Source organism: Eleutherodactylus coqui, unplaced genomic scaffold (assembly GCF_035609145.1).
Source record: "Eleutherodactylus coqui strain aEleCoq1 unplaced genomic scaffold, aEleCoq1.hap1 HAP1_SCAFFOLD_72, whole genome shotgun sequence".
NCBI classification, from domain to species: domain Eukaryota; kingdom Metazoa; phylum Chordata; class Amphibia; order Anura; family Eleutherodactylidae; genus Eleutherodactylus; species Eleutherodactylus coqui.
In genome coordinates this window covers 275,260-298,271 of record NW_027101776.1, presented here as the reverse complement: position 1 = coordinate 298,271, position 23,012 = coordinate 275,260, and the positions used below count along the sequence as shown (strand labels likewise).

The following is a 23,012-nucleotide window of genomic DNA, read 5'->3' as shown; positions in this document are numbered from 1 at the left end:
GAGAATCCGTAGCGGGCCTGATTTTCCCCGTGGACATGAGGCCAAAGGCGGCAGACGCGGTGACGTATGGAGGGGGGGCGGCGCGGAAGTGGGCAGGAGGCGGCGCGCAGCTACCGTAGATGAGAGGGAGGCGGCAATACCCCCGTGTTTCCCCGAAAGTAAGACATATGTCTTACTTTCGGGGTACGGCTTACATTGGCCGACCCCCCTGAAACCCCCGATACGTCTTACAATCGGGGGGTGTCTTACTATCGGGGAAACACGGTATTCAACCTAATAGCTCAATGCTTACGGTGCGTAATTTCACAGCGGAATTCCGCACCGTAAAATGCCGCGGGTATACGCGCGGACGGCTTCCATTGCAGTCTGTGGAAGCCGTCCATTCACGCTATTTTCCGCTGTAGCACAGCGGAAAATAGCGTGAAACCGCCTCTACGCCTACCGCCAGCCGCGTCACATGCCGCTGCGGTGCGTCTCACGCTCTATTACCCATGCGCACTGAGGCGTCATGCGGGACTCCGGAACCAGAGGTAAGTATTGGGGTCTCTTGGGGCTGCCGTGATGGGCTCCGCCCCGGAATTCCATGGCGGAGCTCGTCGCAGCCAGCTTTACAGCGTGGGTAATCAGGAGTTAAAAACATAAATAAGGTAAAACAAAAAAACAAATTCAAATCACGTTTTATTATTTATTAAAAATGTGGATTTTACACCAAGTGTCATTCCCTGATAAACCAAAGGCCGCTGTGTTTGGGGATCTTTTCTGTTTACTCAATCGGTGTAAAATATTGCGCAGTTTTTCAGGATACTCCAAAAAGCTTATAAAAAAAAAAAAAAAAAAAAGGTGAGTCACCGGCAAAAAGCAGTCCATAAAACGAAGGGTTTCAAGATTGCTGAACGTTGAGGGTCTCTTCACTGTCCGCCAGCCTTCCCATTCTCAAGGACGTCAGATCTGCAGGAAATAACGAAAAATCAGCAGGTTAACAGTCACATCACACCAGTATTACTGATCCCTAGATCCGCTCCACCCACTTACATTGACCACTACTCCCCCAACCTGGTCAGAAGAATCATATATTATATATACGTACACACACACGCGTGCGTGCGTACACACACACGCAAGCGAAAACCTGCAAATATGCGCAAAATAAGCACGTATGAGCAGATGCACGCAATGAAAATTTTAGCAGATGCAGCAGCTTACCTTGACGAGTTATGTCAGCTTGTGTGCAAGCGAAGCGAAATTCTTCTCAAAACGCGTCCAAACGTCAGGATCCTCTCCACACGCAAGTTTGCAAAAAAAAGCTCACAAATCTCGGGTGGCCGCGTCTCCACACGTAGCGCACAAATCTGCAAAAAAAGACAGGTTGCGTCAGGTGGCGTCGCGCAAATTTCAGGTGACGTACTCACCAGACGTAGCGCACAGCGAATTAATCTCAGGTAGGTACTCGCCACACGTAGCGCACAGCGCATTAATCTCAGGTAGGTACTCACCACACAGCGCATTAATGTCAGGTAGGTACTCACCACACGTAGCAGCACAGCGCATTAATGTCAGGTAGGTACTCACCACACGTAGCAGCACAGCGCATTAATCTCAGGTAGTTACTCACCACACACAGCGCATTAATCTCAGGTAGGTACTCACCACACACAGCGCATTAATCTCAGGTAGGTACTCACCACACAGCAGCACACAGCGCATTAATCTCAGGTAGGTACTCACCACACGCAGCGCATTAATCTCAGGTAGGTACTCACCACACGCAGCGCATTAATCTCAGGTAGGTACTCACCACACACAGCGCATTAATCTCAGGTAGGTACTCACCACACACAGCGCATTAATCTCAGGTAGGTACTCAGCACACACAGCGCATTAATCTCAGGTAGGTACTCACCACACAGCGCATTAATCTCAGGTAGGTACTCACCACACAGCGCATTAATCTCAGGTAGGTACACAGCACATTAATCTCAGGTAGGTACTCACCACACAGCGCATTAATCTCAGGTAGGTACACAGCACATTAATCTCAGGTAGGTACTCACCACACGTAGCGCACAGGGCATTAATCTCAGGTAGGTACTCACCACACAGCGCATTAATCTCAGGTAGGTACACAGCACATTAATCTCAGGTAGGTACTCACCACACAGCGCATTAATCTCAGGTAGGTACACAGCACATTAATCTCAGGTAGGTACACAGCACATTAATCTCAGGTAGGTACTCACCACACAGCGCATTAATCTCAGGTAGGTACACAGCACATTAATCTCAGGTAGGTACTCACCACACAGCGCATTAATCTCAGGTAGGTACACAGCACATTAATCTCAGGTAGGTACTCACCACACAGCGCAGAAATCTTCCTCTCCCACGTTGTAAGTATAAAAGGCTCCAACCATCAGCTTCCTCTGTAGGCTCGGAATTCGCGGGCAAATTCAAGTATCGGTGACGTCACCGGTCACGTGAGGCGCGGGCACAGCTCTCATCGTGCACGGCAGCTGAACTGTACTGCTCGTGCACAATGGGAGGTCACATGGTGCCGATTCCAGCCACCTCATTGGCTGGAATCGGCAGCAGGAATAACCGCAGTGTAAACTACTAATATGCCCTCCGGAGCGCTGTATGCACAGGACCTGTGGCTGCAGATCACATGACCAGGCTCTGGTCATGTGATCAAAAGACGGGGGACTTTCCATTACAGGCTGCCCAGAGACTGCTGCAGAGGTGAGTAGAGAAGGAATTATAATTATATATGTATAGCTGGTATAAGTTATATCAGCTGTATATATATAATTATATACAGGGAATACACAGGTTACACCAGCATGGGACATGCCACTATATACAGGGGGATACACATCCTGTATACACACACACACTATATATATATATATATATATATGACACACACATACATATACACACACATATATATATATATATATATATATATATATATATATATACATACACACACACACACGGCTCTCACCCTGCAGCTGCTCCTCCTCAGCCATGCTCTCCTTGCTGCAGAGATCATGTTCTCTGCACTCCCCTTCCCTCCTCCGCAGCTGTTGTCAGTCTGCTATCGGCACTCCTCTATTACTGTCTGCATTAGACAGAACAAGCCGAGAGCAGACTGCCTACTGACAGCAGCACGGAGGAGTGAGGGAACTTACTGCACAGGCGGCGGGCCGGATTCGGCCCGCGGGCATTGTTTGACACCTGTGCTCTAGATCATACAAACTTCTAGGCTGTGGGAGTTGCCGTCCTAAATGCGCAGACCGGTGCCAGCGGCCGGCGAGTGACGTTTCTGTGCGGTGCTCTGCGATCCCCGCACAGAAATAGAGCATGCCGCGGTTTGTTTTCCACGTGTGATTTCGCGCGGACAAACCGCGGCCGTCTGCCTAGGATTGCGTTTTCTAACGCAATCCTATGGCAGCTTCCATGGGTGGAAATTCTGTGGGAAATCCGGCAGCGGAATTTCGGCCCGTGTGCACGGGGCCTAAGGCTGCTCTAAGACGTGCATTCAGAAAACACAGCTTAAAATCGTGGGTTTTTTACCTCAATTTTTAGCAGCACTTTTGAACGCATGGTAAAGCGGTTTTAATGCACCCCACAATTGTGATGGGTGGGGAGGTGCGTTAGAAAACGCAAATACAGGACAGAGCGCTTAAAAATCACCGCTTCCGAGCTCACGTCTGAGTAATCGCATTCAAATCAATGGAAGCAGTATACCGCAATAAAAAGCACCAAGGGGCTAGATCATGTTTGTAAATTAGCACGCTTTAGGTATAGGTACGGGTACAGATGGAGGGGGGCCCAGCTGAACTTTTGCACCCGGGCCCCTTAGGCTTTATGAGCAACCAGTTTTTCAGTCTTTATTTTTGTGCATTCCTGGGATCACTTTGTTTTTTAAAATCTCCCATGTAATCCTATGGAGGCTGCGTTTTATCGCATCACAAGGCGACAAATATGCGCTGCAATGTTAACATTGGAAAGTCCTACCGACTTGCGCGTTAAACAAAAACATGCGGTTTTTAATGTGCGCGGCAGCCATGCGATTTAATCCTCTAAAAAAAAGCATCGCTGGTGATGGTCACGGCCGTATATTGGGACAAAACTAAGCCTAAGATTTCTGTGGTTTCGTTTTCACCAGCAGTATTCTCTCCCGTTAATACTTGACCGAGAAAATATAGGACCTCCCCTATGAATACTATGTGCGTGAAAGATCAGGCGGCCGCCATATTCCCACCATTTATTTTGTTTCTTACAGTTGCTCCTACAGCGGTGTGTGTGTGTGTTTGTTTATGTATGTGTATATATTTTACACACATACACACATCGCAATGCATTGTTCTTACAAGGCGCACTGCACTGCCAGACACACTCGCATATTTGCCATGCGAGATATTGGTTTGAGTTTCTCGGGCTGATAAAGTGCTCACTTGTGTAAGATCAGCCACAGAGAATGAATTTAACATCACCAAAGACATAAAGCTATACATTGCCCTCTATTGTCAGCATGCTGTTATCCTGACCCCCAAGTGTCAATGCATAATGCATCCCAAGTGGCAGCTTGCCCACCCATATCACGTCTTGTATCCAAGCTAGAGGCGATACAACAGGGTCTGTTTCACATTTTGTATCCAAGCTAGAGGTAGTACAACTTTAACTTTTTTCCTTCTGCTTTGCTCAGATTCATTCAAATACTGTGGGTCAAAATACGCAGCACAGCCCTAGAGGAATTCGTTAAGGGGTCTAGTTTTTTAAACAGGGTCATTTGTGGGGGTTCTCCAAAGTGCTCAAGGGCTCCACAAGTGAGCAATGGGACCTAAAACACTTTCATGCAAAATAACTGTTCACAAAGCCACCGGCTGCTCCTTTCAGTTTGGGCCCCATTATGCATACGGACACAAGATTAGGGCCACAATGGGTATATCTCTGAACACGGGACATACGGGGGGTCTCCATTTTGGGGTGCCAATCCTCATCTTCATGTGCAATATAGAAAAAAAGCCCATCATTAAAATTAAAATGACATATTTGCAAAAATATGAAATTTAATTTCTTCCCCTCCAAATTGCATTAATTCTTGACAAAACCTGTGGGGTAAAAATCCTCCTGACCCCCTCAGTGAATACATTAAGGGGTGTAGTTTATAAAATGGGGTCATTTGTGGGGGGATCTATCATTTGGACACCCATGAGACTTTGCAATCTTGGCTTGGTGCAGGAGAAAAAAGTGTTCCTCAAAATGTTAAAAATCAATGTAAAATTTGTACGTCTCCTAAATTGTTAAAAAAAAACTGAAGTTTTTCTAATGTGCGTCCAGAATAAAGTAAATAGATGGAAATATATATCTTATCAAAGATTTGTACAGTATGTTTGCACATATTTGAGATATTGTGGCTGAAAATAAATTACATTTTTATAAATTTTTTCTCAATTTTGACGCTTTTAATAAATATACACTAATTTTATCAGACTATTTTCACCACCTAAATGAAGTACAACATGTGGCAAAAAAACAATATCAGAATCACTTGGATATGCAGAGCCTTTAGGCCTCATGTCCACGGGGAAAAGAAGAATTAAAATCCGCAGCGGATCACCCGCACGCGGATCCGCACCCCATAGGGATGCATTGACCACCCGCGGGTAGATAAATACCCGCGGATGGTCAATAAAAGTGAATTAAGAAAAATGTGGAGCATGAAAAAAAAATGGACATGCTCCATTTAGGTGCGGGTCTCCCACAGGCTTCTATTGAAGCCTATGGAAGCCGTCCGGATCCGCGGGAGACCTAAAATAAGAATAACTTACCCGTAGCGGACCGGGCAGATCTTCTCTTCTTTGCGGCCAGATCTTCTTTCTTCGGCCCGGCGGATGTGCCCGGCGCACGCGCGCGGCACGCCTATAACAGTTTGTCTCCTCACCAACCATATGTATCAGTGTTATGGTGGATGGTCTATATTGCATCTATTACTCCTAGTTCTAGCTGGTTGTCATCCCTTTGATGACTGTCAGGATCCAACAACCCCCCCCTCCCACCCATCAGGATCCACCAGCCCCCCCACCCATCAGGATCCAACAGCGCCCCACCCATCAGGATCCAGCGGCCCCCCACCCATCCTTCCACAAGACTAGATTGGAGCGGCTCCTCTCTTCAGTAGCTCCACTCTAGCCACTTCACTGATCTGCTGGCTAGAATGTATTGGCTGGTGGTAGGATCTCCCAGCAGCCAATACACTCCAGACGCACCATCCAATCAGTGAGCGGGGGCAGGGCTAGTGAGCGGCAGCTCTGGGGAGGACGCAGCAGTTCTGAACTCACGATATTTTTGTATCTTAGTGAACTGAATATGGCCACCACCACAACTTGCCTCCAGCTTTCCTAGTCTTCTGCACAACATCATTACATGTCTACACCACTTTGTTTTCAGGAGCCGAGGCAAGTGGTGTGACGACTACCGAGCGAGGCTCTGTTCGTGTCAGCGGTAGGGGGCTCCATGATGGTCATCAGGTTACCAACAGTTCTGTCACCCAGCTTTCCTAGTCCCTGAATGGCCAGTCAGACTCCTTTTGTCATATCACTGTAGGGCAGTGACTCCCACCTCCAGTCCTCGGGACACCACAGGTCATGTTTTCAGGACTTCCTCAGTGTTGTACAGGTGATGTAATTATCATCGGTACCTCAGACATTGCCACAGGTGTTCTTACTATACGAGATCCTGTACATGACCTGTTGGGGGCGCTGAGGGGCGGAGGTGGGGAGCACTGCTCTAGAGGGTTCTAGGAAAGCTGGGAGATCCATTGTGTTGGCATTAGGTTAGCTGAACCCCCAGCGATCCACTGTAATCCAAGGAAGATCTGGCAGTAAGGCTAATGTCACACAGTGAGTGCGATACCAGGCTGTGAATCGCGGCCCGTTTTCGCGCTCGCTAACGTACGATTTTTCTGTGGATGTGAGTCATTTTTGTAATAAAACTGCCTCCCCTCCCTCCCGCTGTGGCTGTCCGCTCCTAGCACGCGGTGCGATGCTGCCGCCAGCCCCATTAAAACAATGGGTGATGCAAGGCCCCGCCCAAAGATAGAACGAGCCGCGGTTCATATACGTGCAATATTTGCTCTGCCGCGTGAAAAAGGCCGAAGTGTTCAATTCCCCTGCAACGCCCCCGCAGGAGAAATTAAGTATTACGCCGTCCTTCTGCCATATGATGAACAGACATGTTGGCTGCACCATATGGTAAACTGGAGTCGGGTAATAGTGAAACGCTCAAACGTGGGAATACAACCGTTTATGTTCCATCTGAATATTGGCGCATTTACGGTTGGCGTTCGGAGGCAGAACACGTCTTAAGCAGGATTTTCACACAATGAACACAGAAACAGCAAACCTGCTGTGAAGTCGAGGAGCGTCCGACACGTTCGCAGCAATACGTACAAATCTGCCGCAGGACACCGACAGCGGAGATTATTAGCACCACGTGGTCCAGCAAGCTACAAACATGGCCTAAATGTTAGGAGGCTCGTATATATTAGGGAGTCCCCTAATACTCAGGCCGCGTTTACATGAGCGACAAAGTCACACTGCGACAAATCACGTGTTTGTTCGGCCCATGCTTTCCAATGGGGCAATTCACATGTTTTGAAGGGTGCGACATCCCGATATGCCCGCGACTCATGAGGTTTCGTGGCCCATGTTATCCTATGGAGCCTTCCTCTCTGTTGCATCGTATGAAAGTGTGATTTTTGTGCGGTGCGATGCAACTTTGACAGGAGGAAATCCTATCATCACAGCCATAACCTAAGGCCTATATATATACACACACACACATCACCTAGGAGCGCTGCCCGGCGCTGCTGCAGCTTCCTCCCAGTATATATATATATATATATATTATATATATATTATATATATATATATACACACACACTGGGAGCTGTCCAAATCCGCAGCTATGGTTGTGGTTTACACGGAGAGACGACAAGGAGCCGTTCATGTTTAGCCCATGTAAAGGACGCCATCAGCCAACAAATGAGCATTTCCTCGTTAGTCCGCTCATCGCTGCCATGTTCACACGAGGTAATGAGCGGGCACCAGTCAGTGGCCACGAACCTTCGGCCACTGCAGATATTGGCGCGGACTTCCCTTTTACGGGAACCCGTGGCCAGCTGTTAGCCCAGTAAACCAATCCCACGGGTACAATGGTGTCGCATCTGTAAGAAGTCCCGGCGCCGCACGCAAATGGCGCAGAGCGGTGCAGTTGGGGCCGCGCCGTCTCCGCTAGGTGCTGTTATACACCCGCCCCTCCAGCCTCCTGTACGACGACAGCCATGCATGAAGACTTGGCCTGCGCTGTGCAGCTGCTTCTGTTGTGCACATAAACCTCTCCATTTATGACCCCACCAGTCCCAGCGAAGACTAGAGAGCCTCCCCCCCAATTACCCACAATGCCCCAGCTGAGACTATGGCCCCGCCCATTACCCACAATGCCCTGGTTAAAGCAGCTGTAAACACTAATGCCCACTAGAGATATGATGGCCTCACCTGCTGGATGTGTAGCTCTGCCTGCAGGAACTGAAGCCCGGCCACCGCACCCACCCCAGAAGACATGGAGTTCAGAACTGCTGCGTCCTCCCCAGAGCTGCCGCTCACTAGAGAGCCCCCCCCCCCAATTACCCACAATGCCCCAGCGGAGACTATGGCCCCGCCCATTACCCACAATGCCCTGGTTAAAGCAGCTGTAAACACTAATGCCCACTAGAGATATGATGGCCTCACCTGCTGGATGTGCAGCTCTGCCTGCAGGAACTGAAGCCCGGCCACCGCACCCACCCCAGAAGACATGGAGTTCAGAACTGCTGCGTCCTCCCCAGAGCTGCCGCTCACTAGCCCTGCTCCCCGCTCACTGATTGGATGGTGCGTCTGGAGCGTAGTGGCTGCTGGGAGATCCTACCACTAGCCAATACATTCTATCCAGCAGATCAATGAAGTGGCTAGAGTGGAGCTACTGAAGAGAGGAGCATTTTAGCATTCCCTAAAATAACGTAAACTGCGTTTTATGTCCGACGGCGGGGGTAATTACAGAGGCTGGTTGGGATGGGCACATGGGGCAAGAAAACCAGGTAATATTACGCAGTGAAGCCCGTCACGGCGCCCCCCAGAGACCCCATACTTACCAGCGGAGGATCGCGTGAAGACGCTTCCCTGCCCACCGCTGTCGCGTCATGTGACACGCCCACCGCGTCACATGACGCGGCCGGCCGTGTCACGTGACGCGCCGGCCGCGTCATATGACGCGCGGCGGTAGGCGGGGAAGCGTTTTTTCACGCTATCTTCCGCTGGTTGCAGCGGGAGATAGCGTGAACGGACGGCTTCCATTGACTGCAATGGAAGCCGTCAGCGCGTACACCCGCAGCAAATAGAACATGCTGCGGGTGACAACGGGAGATTTCACGGTGCGTAATTCCGCGGTGGAATTACGCATCGTGTGCATTGTGCTACTAGGTTCAATAGAACCTAATAGCATGGGGCAACGCAGCGGATTCTTGCCGCGGATTTACGCGGCGTAAATCCGTTTGTGGGAAGGAGGCCTAAGGCCTCATGTCCACGGGGAAAATAAGAATTAAAATCCGCAGCGGATTTTAACTCTTCTCCCGCGCGCGGATCCGCACCCCATAGGGATGCATTGACCACCCGCGGGTAGATAAATACCCGCGGATCGTCAATAAAAGTGATTTAAAAAAAAATGGAGCATGAAAAAATCTGGACCATGCTCCATTTTCATGCGGGTCTCCCGCGGGGACGTCTCCTGCGGGCTTCTATTGAAGCCTATGGAAGCCGTCCGGATCCGCGGGACACAAAAATCACATTTTACTTACACGCTCCGGTTCTTCTCTTCGGCGCCGCGCCATCTTCTCTCAGTCGCGGCTGGATCATTTTGCTTCGGCCCGGCGCATGCGCGAGGAACGTCACCGACGTCATCATGCACATCCGCCGAGCCGAAGAATGAAGATCCGGCCGCGACGAGAGAAGATGACGCCGCCGCGAAGAGAAGAAACGGAGCGGATGGGAGGTGAGTTTATTCTCATTTATTCCCATTTTCAGCGCTCATGTCCGCGGGGCAGGAGGGACCCGCTGCAGATTCTACATGGAGAATCTGCAGCGGATCTGATTTTCCCCGTGGACATGAGGCCTAAGTGTGTTGGCAGGTTCATGCGCAGAAGCCGGAGAAGGTCCACGGAGGAGGATCACATTGAGGTTCAAATACGGAGGCCTCCGGTAAGAAGTTTCATCTCCTCTCACCGATCGAAGAGGGGAGATTAAACTTCAACTTTTTCTTAACTTTTACATGATCGCCGTTATCCAACCGAGGATAAGGATCCCGGGGGACATCGCCGGAGGCCTATAGAAATATTTTCACCTTCCTTTACGGATTGGATTCGTTACGGAATGGATATCCATTGGCTAACGGCAATCACGTGACGGTGGACCATGTACTGCGGCCCACCATGAAATCTCCAGGCTTTCGGCTATGTTTGGTAGCCAGGAGCAGGGATATCTTAAATTACTCAGGAAACTGCGGCTCTTGCATCGGCCAACGTTGACGACGGGCGCGTGCGCAGAAGCCGAGGTGAGGTCCAAGGGTAAATCCGGGGGCCTTAGGTATGTAATTACATCTCCCCTCACGAATATGAGCGAAGATTACATTTTACCATTTTTTAACTTTCTGTTTACTTTTAAGGGTGACTGGTGGTCGCGCCAACAGCAGGGAGCTGTCATGTCCACAGCCCCCAGGGCTTTAATCCCCAGAGCAAGTGTCTTTTTACGGCCCTGGAGATTAAAGCCCACTTAGGCAGGAAGTCACTAAGGGGTTAAGGAGCAAACAGACTTCGTCACTAGGGCCGCTCTCACACAGACAGTTTTTACAGCATTTAGCTCGGCGTTTAAAAAGCCACGGTAAACACTGTAAAACACCTCCATTGATTTCAGTGGAGCTTCTCAGTGATGTGGATTTATTTTGGGGTCTACGGCGTAATCAATAGGAATGTTTCAGATTTATGTTCAGAGATTGTGCGCACAATGTAAGTGATCACACGGAGACAAGACTGTCAGTGTAGAAAGTCTTCCTGACTGTTTATTAGTAGGCGTATAGCATCTTATATAGCATGATGAGTTAATTGCCCTTTATGGGCAGCAGGAAGCAATACGTGGTTGGGAATCAAAGCATGGGATTGGGTGGTCCAAATATGGTCTTTTTCCATACGGTCCTGCGTGAGTTGCTGTAGTCATGGACGTCCGATATCACGTGGGCCATAGTCTCCGCTGGGGCATTGTGGGTAATTGGGGGGGGGGGGCTCTCTAGTGAGCGGCAGCTCTGGGGAGGACGCAGCAGTTCTGAACTCCATGTCTTCTGGGGTGGGTGCGGTGGCCGGGCTTCAGTTCCTGCAGGCAGAGCTACACATCCAGCAGGTGAGGCCATCATATCTCTAGTGGGCATTAGTGTTTACAGCTGCTTTAACCAGGGCATTGTGGGTAATGGGCAGGGCCATAGTCTCAGCTGGGGCATTGTGGGTTGCTGAGGAGCCTCATGTGGCGGGTGGAGTTAGAACATAGAGTCCTGCTATTCCATCTTGAGTGCCTTAGGTAGCGCTCCTGTAGAGTTTTGAAGATTTGTTAAGTGTGGCTTTGCCTGATAAGAGTCCTTTCTTTTTTTAGAACTATCAGTATTTGCTGAGAAGAAAGTGTTTGGGATTGAGGAGTCCGCTGGGTCGCACCGGGAATTTGATATTTGCGTCTGCGAGGCGCGCGATGTATTGCTTCCTTGGGTGTTGCGGGGGCTGGGACTTGCTTCCAGGCTATTTTGTAATGCTGAGGAGGCTATATAGTGTTTTTCTGTCAGTACCCTTTGGCACAGGGTCTGTCTTTGTGGGTTGCTGACAGTTTCTATATAGCAGTCTGGCTATGCAGATATTCCTCCACAGATCACTTGGCAGTAAGGTGGGGAGGTATTCTCCTTGTAGTTAACTGTGGGTCCCTCTTCTCAACACACTTAGGCCTCATGTCCACGGGGAAAATCAGATCCGCTGCAGATTCTCCATGTAGAATCTGCAGCGGGTCCCTCCTGCCCCGCGGACATGAGCGCTGAAAATGGGAATAAATGAGAATAAACTCACCTCCCATCCGCTCCGTTTCTTCTCTTCGCGGCGGCGTCATCTTCTCTCGTCGCGGCCGGATCTTCATTCTTCGGCTCGGCGGATGTGCATGATGACGTCGGTGACGTGCCTCGCGCATGCGCCGGGCCGAAGCAAAATGATCCGGCCGCGACTGAGAGAAGATGGCGCGGCGCCGAAGAGAAGAACCGGAGCGTGTAAGTAAAATATGATTTTTGTGTCCCGCGGATCCGGACGGCTTCCATAGGCTTCAATAGAAGCCCGCGGGAGACCCGCATGAAAATGGAGCATGGTCCAGATTTTTTTCATGCTCCATTTTTTTAAAAATCACTTTTATTGACGATCCGCGGGTATTTATCTACCCGCGGGTGGTCAATGCATCCCTATGGGGTGCGGATCCGCGCGCGGGAGAAGAGTTAAAATCCGCTGCGGATTTTAATTCTTATTTTCCCCGTGGACATGAGGCCTTAGGCCTCCTTCCCACGAACGGATTTACGCCGCGTAAATCCGCGGCAAAAATCCGCTGCGTTGCCCCATGCTATTAGGTTCTATTGAACCTAATAGCACAATGCACACGATGCGTAATTCCACCGCGGAATTACGCACCGTGAAATCTCCCGTTGTCACCCGCAGCATGTTCTATTTGCTGCGGGTGTACGCGCTGACGGCTTCCGTTCACGCTATCTCCCGCTGCAACCAGCGGAAGATAGCGTGAAAAAACGCTTCCCCGCCTACCGCCGCGCGTCATATGACGCGGCCGGTGCGTCACGTGACACGGCCGGCCGCGTCATGTGACGCGGTGGGCGTGTCACATGACGCGACGGCGGTGTGCAGGGAAGTGTCTTCACGCGATCTTCCGCTGGTAAGTATGGGGTCTCTGGGGGGCGCCGTGACGGGCTTCACTGCGTAATATTACGCGGCGGAGCCCGTCACGCTCGTGGGAAGGAGGCCTTAGGGGCCTCGTTGCTCTTTCTAATGGGCAAGGATTGGCTTTGTTTAGTGCTTTGAGAAAGGGATGAGAAGAGGTTCAGGTCCTGGTTATCTCTGTTTTGGCCACTAGATGGTGCTGTGGTGCATTGATATTTGAATTGCACTATACTTTAATGGAGCCTGCTGTCGGTCTGAGAGCTCCGGGGAGAGGACCTCCGTTCCCCCGCTGCACGTCAGAAATAGTGAGTACTGCTTTAAACTTTGCCTGGTGTTGATGTGCTGGGAGGATCACAGTATCCTCTCTTTTTTACTTTTCTGCTCTGGTCTGGCTAGTATGCCAAGCAGCCTGCTCGACTCAGGGGGGAGGGGGGGCGAGATGGCCGCTGCCTCACAGGGAGCTAGAGACTAGGTGCAGATCTTCCGGTGTGCCCGCCCGTGCTGATTGTCGGCTCTGGGGAGCAGGAGGGGGAAAACCACCAGCGTGGGGATTAGTCCAGCGGGGGATCACCCTGATGATTGTATGTGCCGCCGAGTTGCAGGTTGGTGGCCACGGCGGTATATTCAGAGGGAGGGAGCCGCGGCTGTGTATTTGCAAGGCGCTGCGGTGAGAGCGCGGGCACTGAGGGTGACAGAGCCTCCCCTCCAAGTCGGCAGGGGTTACCTTGTGCCATAGTCCTCTGCTTGGGGCTCCGTGAGCGGTCCTCGCCGGGTGTTTCTGAGCGCGGTACTTGTCGGGTTAGGGCGCGGGCCGCTGTGCAGGGCCGCGGCTCTTCGGCTTCTTTTTGGCGGCTGGAGATCACCAGGTGAGCCTTGTCCGGGCCGGTTGTGGGTTCTGGTGGGTCCCCAGGTGCTGTGCTCTTGTCTGCCTCTGTTTGGGTCACTGATTTGACCCAGAAAAGGGCTGAAAAGGGAGATTCTGTGGAGGAGCAAAACAGCGTGCGACCTCTCTCCTTGCTTGCTAAGCCACGCCCCGGGCCATAGTGTTTTTACGTCCTCCCGAAGTGGGCTTTATTCTCTGAGGAAGTAAAAACATGTGTCCTGCAGAGAATAAAGCCCCTCGGGCTCTGGACATGACAGCTCCATGCTGTCGGTGTCCGCAGCATGGAGCTGTCATCCCGGGCTGTTCGGACCCCCCCACCCCCGACATTGCGATCGGCGCTATGCAATGGATATGGATGCATTAGACACCTGCAGGTAGTAAAATACCTGCGGATGTCATTTTTCCCTGCAGGCGCGGGTCCCGCGTGCAGGAAAAAATCCGGACATGCTCCATTCAGGCGCGGGTCTCCCGCGGGGACGGCTCACCCTGGTTGAGAAGGTGTTGGGCGGGGCTATGCAAAGGTCTTCCGGCTCCCTCAGTGCATTGTGGGTGTGCCCGGAGTGCTGGCTGAGCGTGTTGCATCTGATACGTCCCCTATCTGGGGATCATATATTAAATGGATTTTTAGAACAGGGAGCTGGAAAAAGTGCTTGCTCTGTCCACTCCGCACATTGACCTGGTATTGCAGTACCTCCAGTACTGGTGCACCCCCTTTCCTACAGCAGTTTCCAAAAGCGGGAAAAAAAACTGATGAGCAAGAGGTGCAGCACAGCTGCGGCTGCTAACAACCAAGCACTTAGATTTAGGCCTCATGTCCACGTGATACATGGCGGAAGTATCGCATGATACTTGTGCGACGGCTCGTGTTTTTGCGTGATGTCCTGTAGTTTTTATTTGTACCATTTTGGAGTTTATAAGACTTTATCGCTGTTTATTATAACTTTTTTTGGAGATAGGAATCGGTTACGTGCACACTTCCCATAGACTTGTACAGGGACCCTTGGTGCGCAAATGTGCACAAAAATAGAGCATGGTGAGGTTTTGCACGCATGCGAAATGTGTGAGTAAAGAGAATTCTGAAGGCATCCATTGAAACAAATATGTTTGTGTGAAGCGGCCCTTACTGTACTTTTGTTAGCACGAATCAAGCACATTTGCAAGCGCAAAAAAACACGCAACCATGCCGCCATTTATTGAAATGGGCTCTCTTGGAGCGTTAAGGATATGGGGGCGTGGTCAGACCATGATATTGTTCCAATATCCGCCTGTAAAACCCCCTCGAGGCCTGCCCACGGCAGCAGGAACATATCTATCCTAGAATAAGATGCATGTGGCGCGGAGAGAAACGTGTAGTCCCTCTACGATCCATGCATGCACCTCCACACGTCGTATAATTCTTCTGAGTGTATGATTGGGACAATGGGTGACATGCCCCTGCCGCTCGCGGTGGAGTCCAAGGTAGGGTCCACCACTGAGTTTAGATCTCCTCCGATCACCAAATTCCCCTCTCGAATTTTAGCCACTTCGGAAAGAACATGTTTGAAGAATTTGGCCCTGCCTTTTAAATGGGAAGTAGACATTTACTAGAGTGTAGGTGGTGGCGTTAATTACGCAGACTAATATTAGAAATCGCCCGCCTGGGTCCACGTATACGTTTTTTTGGGAAAATGTAACGTTCCGGCTAATGGCTATCATTACGCCTTTCTTTTTTTTCCCTTCATTTGATGCCAGGAAAATGTTTGGAAATTTAGGGTGGTTGCAGGGGGGGTGTTTATCTCTCAGGAAGTGTGTCTCTTGGGCGAGGAAGATGTCTGAGTGGGACTTAAGAGCCTGTCTCCAAAGCATGCTACGTTTATAGGGGCTGTTCAGGCCTTTTACATTTAGGGATGTGATGCTAATGGGCATAACTGGTAGGTGGTTTATACGCTGGGGAGTCGTTGTGTTTTTTCATATTAAGTATGGTGGGGGGGGGTAGGGAAGTGGCCTCCTACTGAACCTTTTATAACTATATTTGACATAAGGAAAAAAAACATCATTAACAGTTAACAAAATCAAAATATTGTTCATCCAGCGCCTATCTGCACTGGATGAATGAACCTTAGGTAGGGGTGGCATTTTAAACCATCCACTTTAGGCTCCGTAAAGGAGAAATATAACTATGGGTTCAAGACCCTTTACAACATCAATTTATGCGTGTCTGCCATGCTTATCTGATGTTTTCCAGTCTTGTTCGATTCTTGTAGGAGATTCTACCGCCGTCCTCAGAGGCTTCTGAAGGATAGGGATCCCCCATTGTTTCAGGAACGAGACGCCTTCTTCTGGCGAGGTGGCAACCTGGATGGTTCCATTTTTTGAGATCAGTAGTTTGGTTGGGAATCCCCATCTATACTTGATGTGCGCCTCTCGTAGTGCTGCTGTAACTTCTGTAAACTTTCTCCGAGACTGCAGAGTGGCGGCTGAAAGATCTGGAAATATTTGTATGTCTTCATATGGAGTCGGTAGTGTGCCTCTACGCCTTCCAACTGCCAAGACTTCCTCTTTTATTTTATGGAAGTGTATTCTTGCTAAGATTTCTCTGGGGGCTGACTCAGGGACAGAGCGTGCTTTTGGAATTCTGTGGGCTCTGTCAACTGCATATTCGATCTCGGGAAGGTCCGGGAGGAGCGTTTGGAGTAATTTGAGTATATATTGTGGAATGTCAGGGGGGGTCACAGTCTCTGGAACTCCCCTAAATTTGAGATTGTTTCTTCTGGATCGGTCTTCCAAGTCTATGACCTTCTCTCTCAAATATGCGACTTCTTCCATACTGCCATGCGCATCTACCAACTCGTTGTGGGCTTTGGTAAATTCTCCCATTTTCCGTTCAAGGTGGTCAGTTCTGGTAGCTAGGTGGTCGATGTTAGATTGTAATTGACCAGAGAGGCTCTGTATATCTTTAGAAATGTCCTTTTGCAGCGAGATTAGCATAGTCTTCAGAGCGTTTATAGTTAAGGGGCTTTCAGAGTCGGGATAAGCTTGGAGATTGTTGATAGGATCTGTCTGCGGGGGAGTTTCTTGTGGATTGTTATTTTGGCTCTTTTTTGCCGCCGGTCCTTTTGGGGAGGGGGAGGCTGGTAGGGGGTCCTGAACATTCCTTTTCCCTCCGCTTCCAGGGGAGGTGTTGGGATTGGCTGGGGTAGGCGGGAGAGATCCTGTGGAGGAGTATGGAGACAGAGCCGCAGGGCTGTGGGTGTTGGGTATTTCTTCGGTTACGGGGATGTTTGAATGAGATGTGGCGGGTTTGTTTTTGTTGCTCTGTGTGCCAGGCGGGAAGTACTCTGAGAGTCTCCTGGGGGCCGTTGCTTTAATACGTCGCTTAACCATCCTGAATAGTTAATTCTTGGATATGCGCTGTGGATTGGTCGCTATTTGTTGTATAGTGGTCTACTGGGTGGCGTATTCTTTATGGAGGCGTTGGAAGGCGTAGTTGTTTGTTAAAAGTTCCTTTAGAAGCTCATTGATGTTGAGTGGTCCTGTTATGTGTTGCTGAGGAGCCTCATGTGGCGGGTGGAGTTAGAACATAGAGTCCTGCTATTCCATCTTGAGTGCCTTAGGTAGCGCTCCTGTAGAGTTTTGAAGATTTGTTAAGTGTGGCTTTGCCTGATAAGAGTCCTTTCTTTTTTTAGAACTATCAGTATTTGCTGAGAAGAAAGTGTTTGGGATTGAGGAGTCCGCTGGGTCGCACCGGGAATTTGATATTTGCGTCTGCGAGGCGCGCGATGTATTGCTTCCTTGGGTGTTGCGGGGGCTGGGACTTGCTTCCAGGCTATTTTGTAATGCTGAGGAGGCTATATAGTGTTTTTCTGTCAGTACCCTTTGGCACAGGGTCTGTCTTTGTGGGTTGCTGACAGTTTCTATATAGCAGTCTGGCTATGCAGATATTCCTCCACAGATCACTTGGCAGTAAGGTGGGGAGGTATTCTCCTTGTAGTTAACTGTGGGTCCCTCTTCTCAACACACTTAGGCCTCATGTCCACGGGGAAAATCAGATCCGCTGCAGATTCTCCATGTAGAATCTGCAGCGGGTCCCTCCTGCCCCGCGGACATGAGCGCTGAAAATGGGAATAAATGAGAATAAACTCACCTCCCATCCGCTCCGTTTCTTCTCTTCGCGGCGGCGTCATCTTCTCTCGTCGCGGCCGGATCTTCATTCTTCGGCTCGGCGGATGTGCATGATGACGTCGGTGACGTGCCTCGCGCATGCGCCGGGCCGAAGCAAAATGATCCGGCCGCGACTGAGAGAAGATGGCGCGGCGCCGAAGAGAAGAACCGGAGCGTGTAAGTAAAATATGATTTTTGTGTCCCGCGGATCCGGACGGCTTCCATAGGCTTCAATAGAAGCCCGCGGGAGACCCGCATGAAAATGGAGCATGGTCCAGATTTTTTTCATGCTCCATTTTTTTAAAAATCACTTTTATTGACGATCCGCGGGTATTTATCTACCCGCGGGTGGTCAATGCATCCCTATGGGGTGCGGATCCGCGCGCGGGAGAAGAGTTAAAATCCGCTGCGGATTTTAATTCTTATTTTCCCCGTGGACATGAGGCCTTAGGCCTCCTTCCCACGAACGGATTTACGCCGCGTAAATCCGCGGCAAAAATCCGCTGCGTTGCCCCATGCTATTAGGTTCTATTGAACCTAATAGCACAATGCACACGATGCGTAATTCCACCGCGGAATTACGCACCGTGAAATCTCCCGTTGTCACCCGCAGCATGTTCTATTTGCTGCGGGTGTACGCGCTGACGGCTTCCGTTCACGCTATCTCCCGCTGCAACCAGCGGAAGATAGCGTGAAAAAACGCTTCCCCGCCTACCGCCGCGCGTCATATGACGCGGCCGGTGCGTCACGTGACACGGCCGGCCGCGTCATGTGACGCGGTGGGCGTGTCACATGACGCGACGGCGGTGTGCAGGGAAGTGTCTTCACGCGATCTTCCGCTGGTAAGTATGGGGTCTCTGGGGGGCGCCGTGACGGGCTTCACTGCGTAATATTACGCGGCGGAGCCCGTCACGCTCGTGGGAAGGAGGCCTTAGGGGCCTCGTTGCTCTTTCTAATGGGCAAGGATTGGCTTTGTTTAGTGCTTTGAGAAAGGGATGAGAAGAGGTTCAGGTCCTGGTTATCTCTGTTTTGGCCACTAGATGGTGCTGTGGTGCATTGATATTTGAATTGCACTATACTTTAATGGAGCCTGCTGTCGGTCTGAGAGCTCCGGGGAGAGGACCTCCGTTCCCCCGCTGCACGTCAGAAATAGTGAGTACTGCTTTAAACTTTGCCTGGTGTTGATGTGCTGGGAGGATCACAGTATCCTCTCTTTTTTACTTTTCTGCTCTGGTCTGGCTAGTATGCCAAGCAGCCTGCTCGACTCAGGGGGGAGGGGGGGCGAGATGGCCGCTGCCTCACAGGGAGCTAGAGACTAGGTGCAGATCTTCCGGTGTGCCCGCCCGTGCTGATTGTCGGCTCTGGGGAGCAGGAGGGGGAAAACCACCAGCGTGGGGATTAGTCCAGCGGGGGATCACCCTGATGATTGTATGTGCCGCCGAGTTGCAGGTTGGTGGCCACGGCGGTATATTCAGAGGGAGGGAGCCGCGGCTGTGTATTTGCAAGGCGCTGCGGTGAGAGCGCGGGCACTGAGGGTGACAGAGCCTCCCCTCCAAGTCGGCAGGGGTTACCTTGTGCCATAGTCCTCTGCTTGGGGCTCCGTGAGCGGTCCTCGCCGGGTGTTTCTGAGCGCGGTACTTGTCGGGTTAGGGCGCGGGCCGCTGTGCAGGGCCGCGGCTCTTCGGCTTCTTTTTGGCGGCTGGAGATCACCAGGTGAGCCTTGTCCGGGCCGGTTGTGGGTTCTGGTGGGTCCCCAGGTGCTGTGCTCTTGTCTGCCTCTGTTTGGGTCACTGATTTGACCCAGAAAAGGGCTGAAAAGGGAGATTCTGTGGAGGAGCAAAACAGCGTGCGACCTCTCTCCTTGCTTGCTAAGCCACGCCCCGGGCCATAGTGTTTTTACGTCCTCCCGAAGTGGGCTTTATTCTCTGAGGAAGTAAAAACATGTGTCCTGCAGAGAATAAAGCCCCTCGGGCTCTGGACATGACAGCTCCATGCTGTCGGTGTCCGCAGCATGGAGCTGTCATCCCGGGCTGTTCGGACCCCCCCACCCCCGACATTGCGATCGGCGCTATGCAATGGATATGGATGCATTAGACACCTGCAGGTAGTAAAATACCTGCGGATGTCATTTTTCCCTGCAGGCGCGGGTCCCGGGTGCAGGAAAAAATCCGGACATGCTCCATTCAGGCGCGGGTCTCCCGCGGGGACGGCTCACCCTGGTTGAGAAGGCGTTGGGCGGGGCTATGCAAAGGTCTTCCGGCTCCCTCAGTGCATTGTGGGTGTGCCCGGAGTGCTGGCTGAGCGTGTTGCATCTGATACGTCCCCTATCTGGGGATCATATATTAAATGGATTTTTAGAACAGGGAGCTGGAAAAAGTGCTTGCTCTGTCCACTCCGCACATTGACCTGGTATTGCAGTACCTCCAGTACTGGTGCACCCCCTTTCCTACAGCAGTTTCCAAAAGCAGGAAAAAAAACTGATGAGCAAGAGGTGCAGCGCAGCTGCGGCTGCTAACAACCAAGCACTTAGATTTAGGCCTCATGTCCACGTGATACATGGCGGAAGTATCGCATGATACTTGTGCGACGGCTCGTGTTTTTGCGTGATGTCCTGTAGTTTTTATTTGTACCATTTTGGAGTTTATAAGACTTTATCGCTGTTTATTATAACTTTTTTTGGAGATAGGAATCGGTTACGTGCACACTTCCCATAGACTTGTACAGGGACCCTTGGTGCGCAAATGTGCACAAAAATAGAGCATGGTGAGGTTTTGCACGCATGCGAAATGTGTGAGTAAAGAGAATTCTGAAGGCATCCATTGAAACAAATATGTTTGTGTGAAGCGGCCCTTACTGTACTTTTGTTAGCACGAATCAAGCACATTTGCAAGCGCAAAAAAACACGCAACCATGCCGCCATTTATTGAAATGGGCTCTCTTGGAGCGTTAAGGATATGGGGGCGTGGTCAGACCATGATATTGTTCCAATATCCGCCTGTAAAACCCCCTCGAGGCCTGCCCGCGGCAGCAGGAACATATCTATCCTAGAATAAGATGCATGTGGCGCGGAGAGAAACGTGTAGTCCCTCTACGATCCATGCATGCACCTCCACACGTCGTATAATTCTTCTGAGTGTATGATTGGGACAATGGGTGACATGCCCCTGCCGCTCGCGGTGGAGTCCAAGGTAGGGTCCACCACTGAGTTTAGATCTCCTCCGATCACCAAATTCCCCTCTCGAATTTTAGCCACTTCGGAAAGAACATGTTTGAAGAATTTGGCCTGCCTTTTAAATGGGAAGTAGACATTTACTAGAGTGTAGGTGGTGGCGTTAATTAAGCAGACTAATATTAGAAATCGCCCGCCTGGGTCCACGTATACGTTTTTTTGGGAAAATGTAACGTTCCGGCTAATGGCTATCATTACGCCTTTCTTTTTTTTCCCTTCATTTGATGCCAGGAAAATGTTTGGAAATTTAGGGTGGTTGCAGGGGGGGTGTTTATCTCTCAGGAAGTGTGTCTCTTGGGCGAGGAAGATGTCTGAGTGGGACTTAAGAGCCTGTCTCCAAAGCATGCTACGTTTATAGGGGCTGTTCAGGCCTTTTACATTTAGGGATGTGATGCTAATGGGCATAACTGGTAGGTGGTTTATACGCTGGGGAGTCGTTGTGTTTTTTCATATTAAGTATGGTGGGGGGGGGTAGGGAAGTGGCCTCCTACTGAACCTTTTATAACTATATTTGACATAAGGAAAAAAAACATCATTAACAGTTAACAAAATCAAAATATTGTTCATCCAGCGCCTATCTGCACTGGATGAATGAACCTTAGGTAGGGGTGGCATTTTAAACCATCCACTTTAGGCTCCGTAAAGGAGAAATATAACTATGGGTTCAAGACCCTTTACAACATCAATTTATGCGTGTCTGCCATGCTTATCTGATGTTTTCCAGTCTTGTTCGATTCTTGTAGGAGATTCTACCGCCGTCCTCAGAGGCTTCTGAAGGATAGGGATCCCCCATTGTTTCAGGAACGAGACGCCTTCTTCTGGCGAGGTGGCAACCTGGATGGTTCCATTTTTTGAGATCAGTAGTTTGGTTGGGAATCCCCATCTATACTTGATGTGCGCCTCTCGTAGTGCTGCTGTAACTTCTGTAAACTTTCTCCGAGACTGCAGAGTGGCGGCTGAAAGATCTGGAAATATTTGTATGTCTTCATATGGAGTCGGTAGTGTGCCTCTACGCCTTCCAACTGCCAAGACTTCCTCTTTTATTTTATGGAAGTGTATTCTTGCTAAGATTTCTCTGGGGGCTGACTCAGGGACAGAGCGTGCTTTTGGAATTCTGTGGGCTCTGTCAACTGCATATTCGATCTCGGGAAGGTCCGGGAGGAGCGTTTGGAGTAATTTGAGTATATATTGTGGAATGTCAGGGGGGGTCACAGTCTCTGGAACTCCCCTAAATTTGAGATTGTTTCTTCTGGATCGGTCTTCCAAGTCTATGACCTTCTCTCTCAAATATGCGACTTCTTCCATACTGCCATGCGCATCTACCAACTCGTTGTGGGCTTTGGTAAATTCTCCCATTTTCCGTTCAAGGTGGTCAGTTCTGGTAGCTAGGTGGTCGATGTTAGATTGTAATTGACCAGAGAGGCTCTGTATATCTTTAGAAATGTCCTTTTGCAGCGAGATTAGCATAGTCTTCAGAGCGTTTATAGTTAAGGGGCTTTCAGAGTCGGGATAAGCTTGGAGATTGTTGATAGGATCTGTCTGCGGGGGAGTTTCTTGTGGATTGTTATTTTGGCTCTTTTTTGCCGCCGGTCCTTTTGGGGAGGGGGAGGCTGGTAGGGGGTCCTGAACATTCCTTTTCCCTTCGCTTCCAGGGGAGGTGTTGGGATTGGCTGGGGTAGGCGGGAGAGATCCTGTGGAGGAGT

General features: G+C 50.4%; 1 long non-coding RNA gene and 2 pseudogenes across 4 annotated transcripts in view; 2 read left to right on the top strand and 1 right to left on the bottom strand.

Moving 5' to 3' along the window:
- Positions 1-671: 671 nt before the first annotated feature.
- LOC136591227 (uncharacterized) overlaps positions 672-23,012 on the bottom strand; it is a 199,783-nt gene continuing 177,442 nt past the window's right edge. For 2 of the 4 annotated variants that reach the window (XR_010787932.1, XR_010787930.1), the window contains exons 2-3: positions 1,204-1,349; positions 672-948 (exon numbers count right to left, since the gene is read on the bottom strand). This is a non-coding gene — a long non-coding RNA (uncharacterized lncRNA). Of the gene's footprint in view, positions 949-1,203; positions 1,350-2,355; positions 2,636-3,004; positions 3,130-23,012 lie in introns of those variants that run through there. The other 2 variants (XR_010787931.1, XR_010787929.1) reach the window with 2 other exon arrangements.
- Positions 14,526-14,653, top strand: LOC136591246 (U2 spliceosomal RNA; annotated as a pseudogene).
- Positions 20,396-20,523, top strand: LOC136591245 (U2 spliceosomal RNA; annotated as a pseudogene).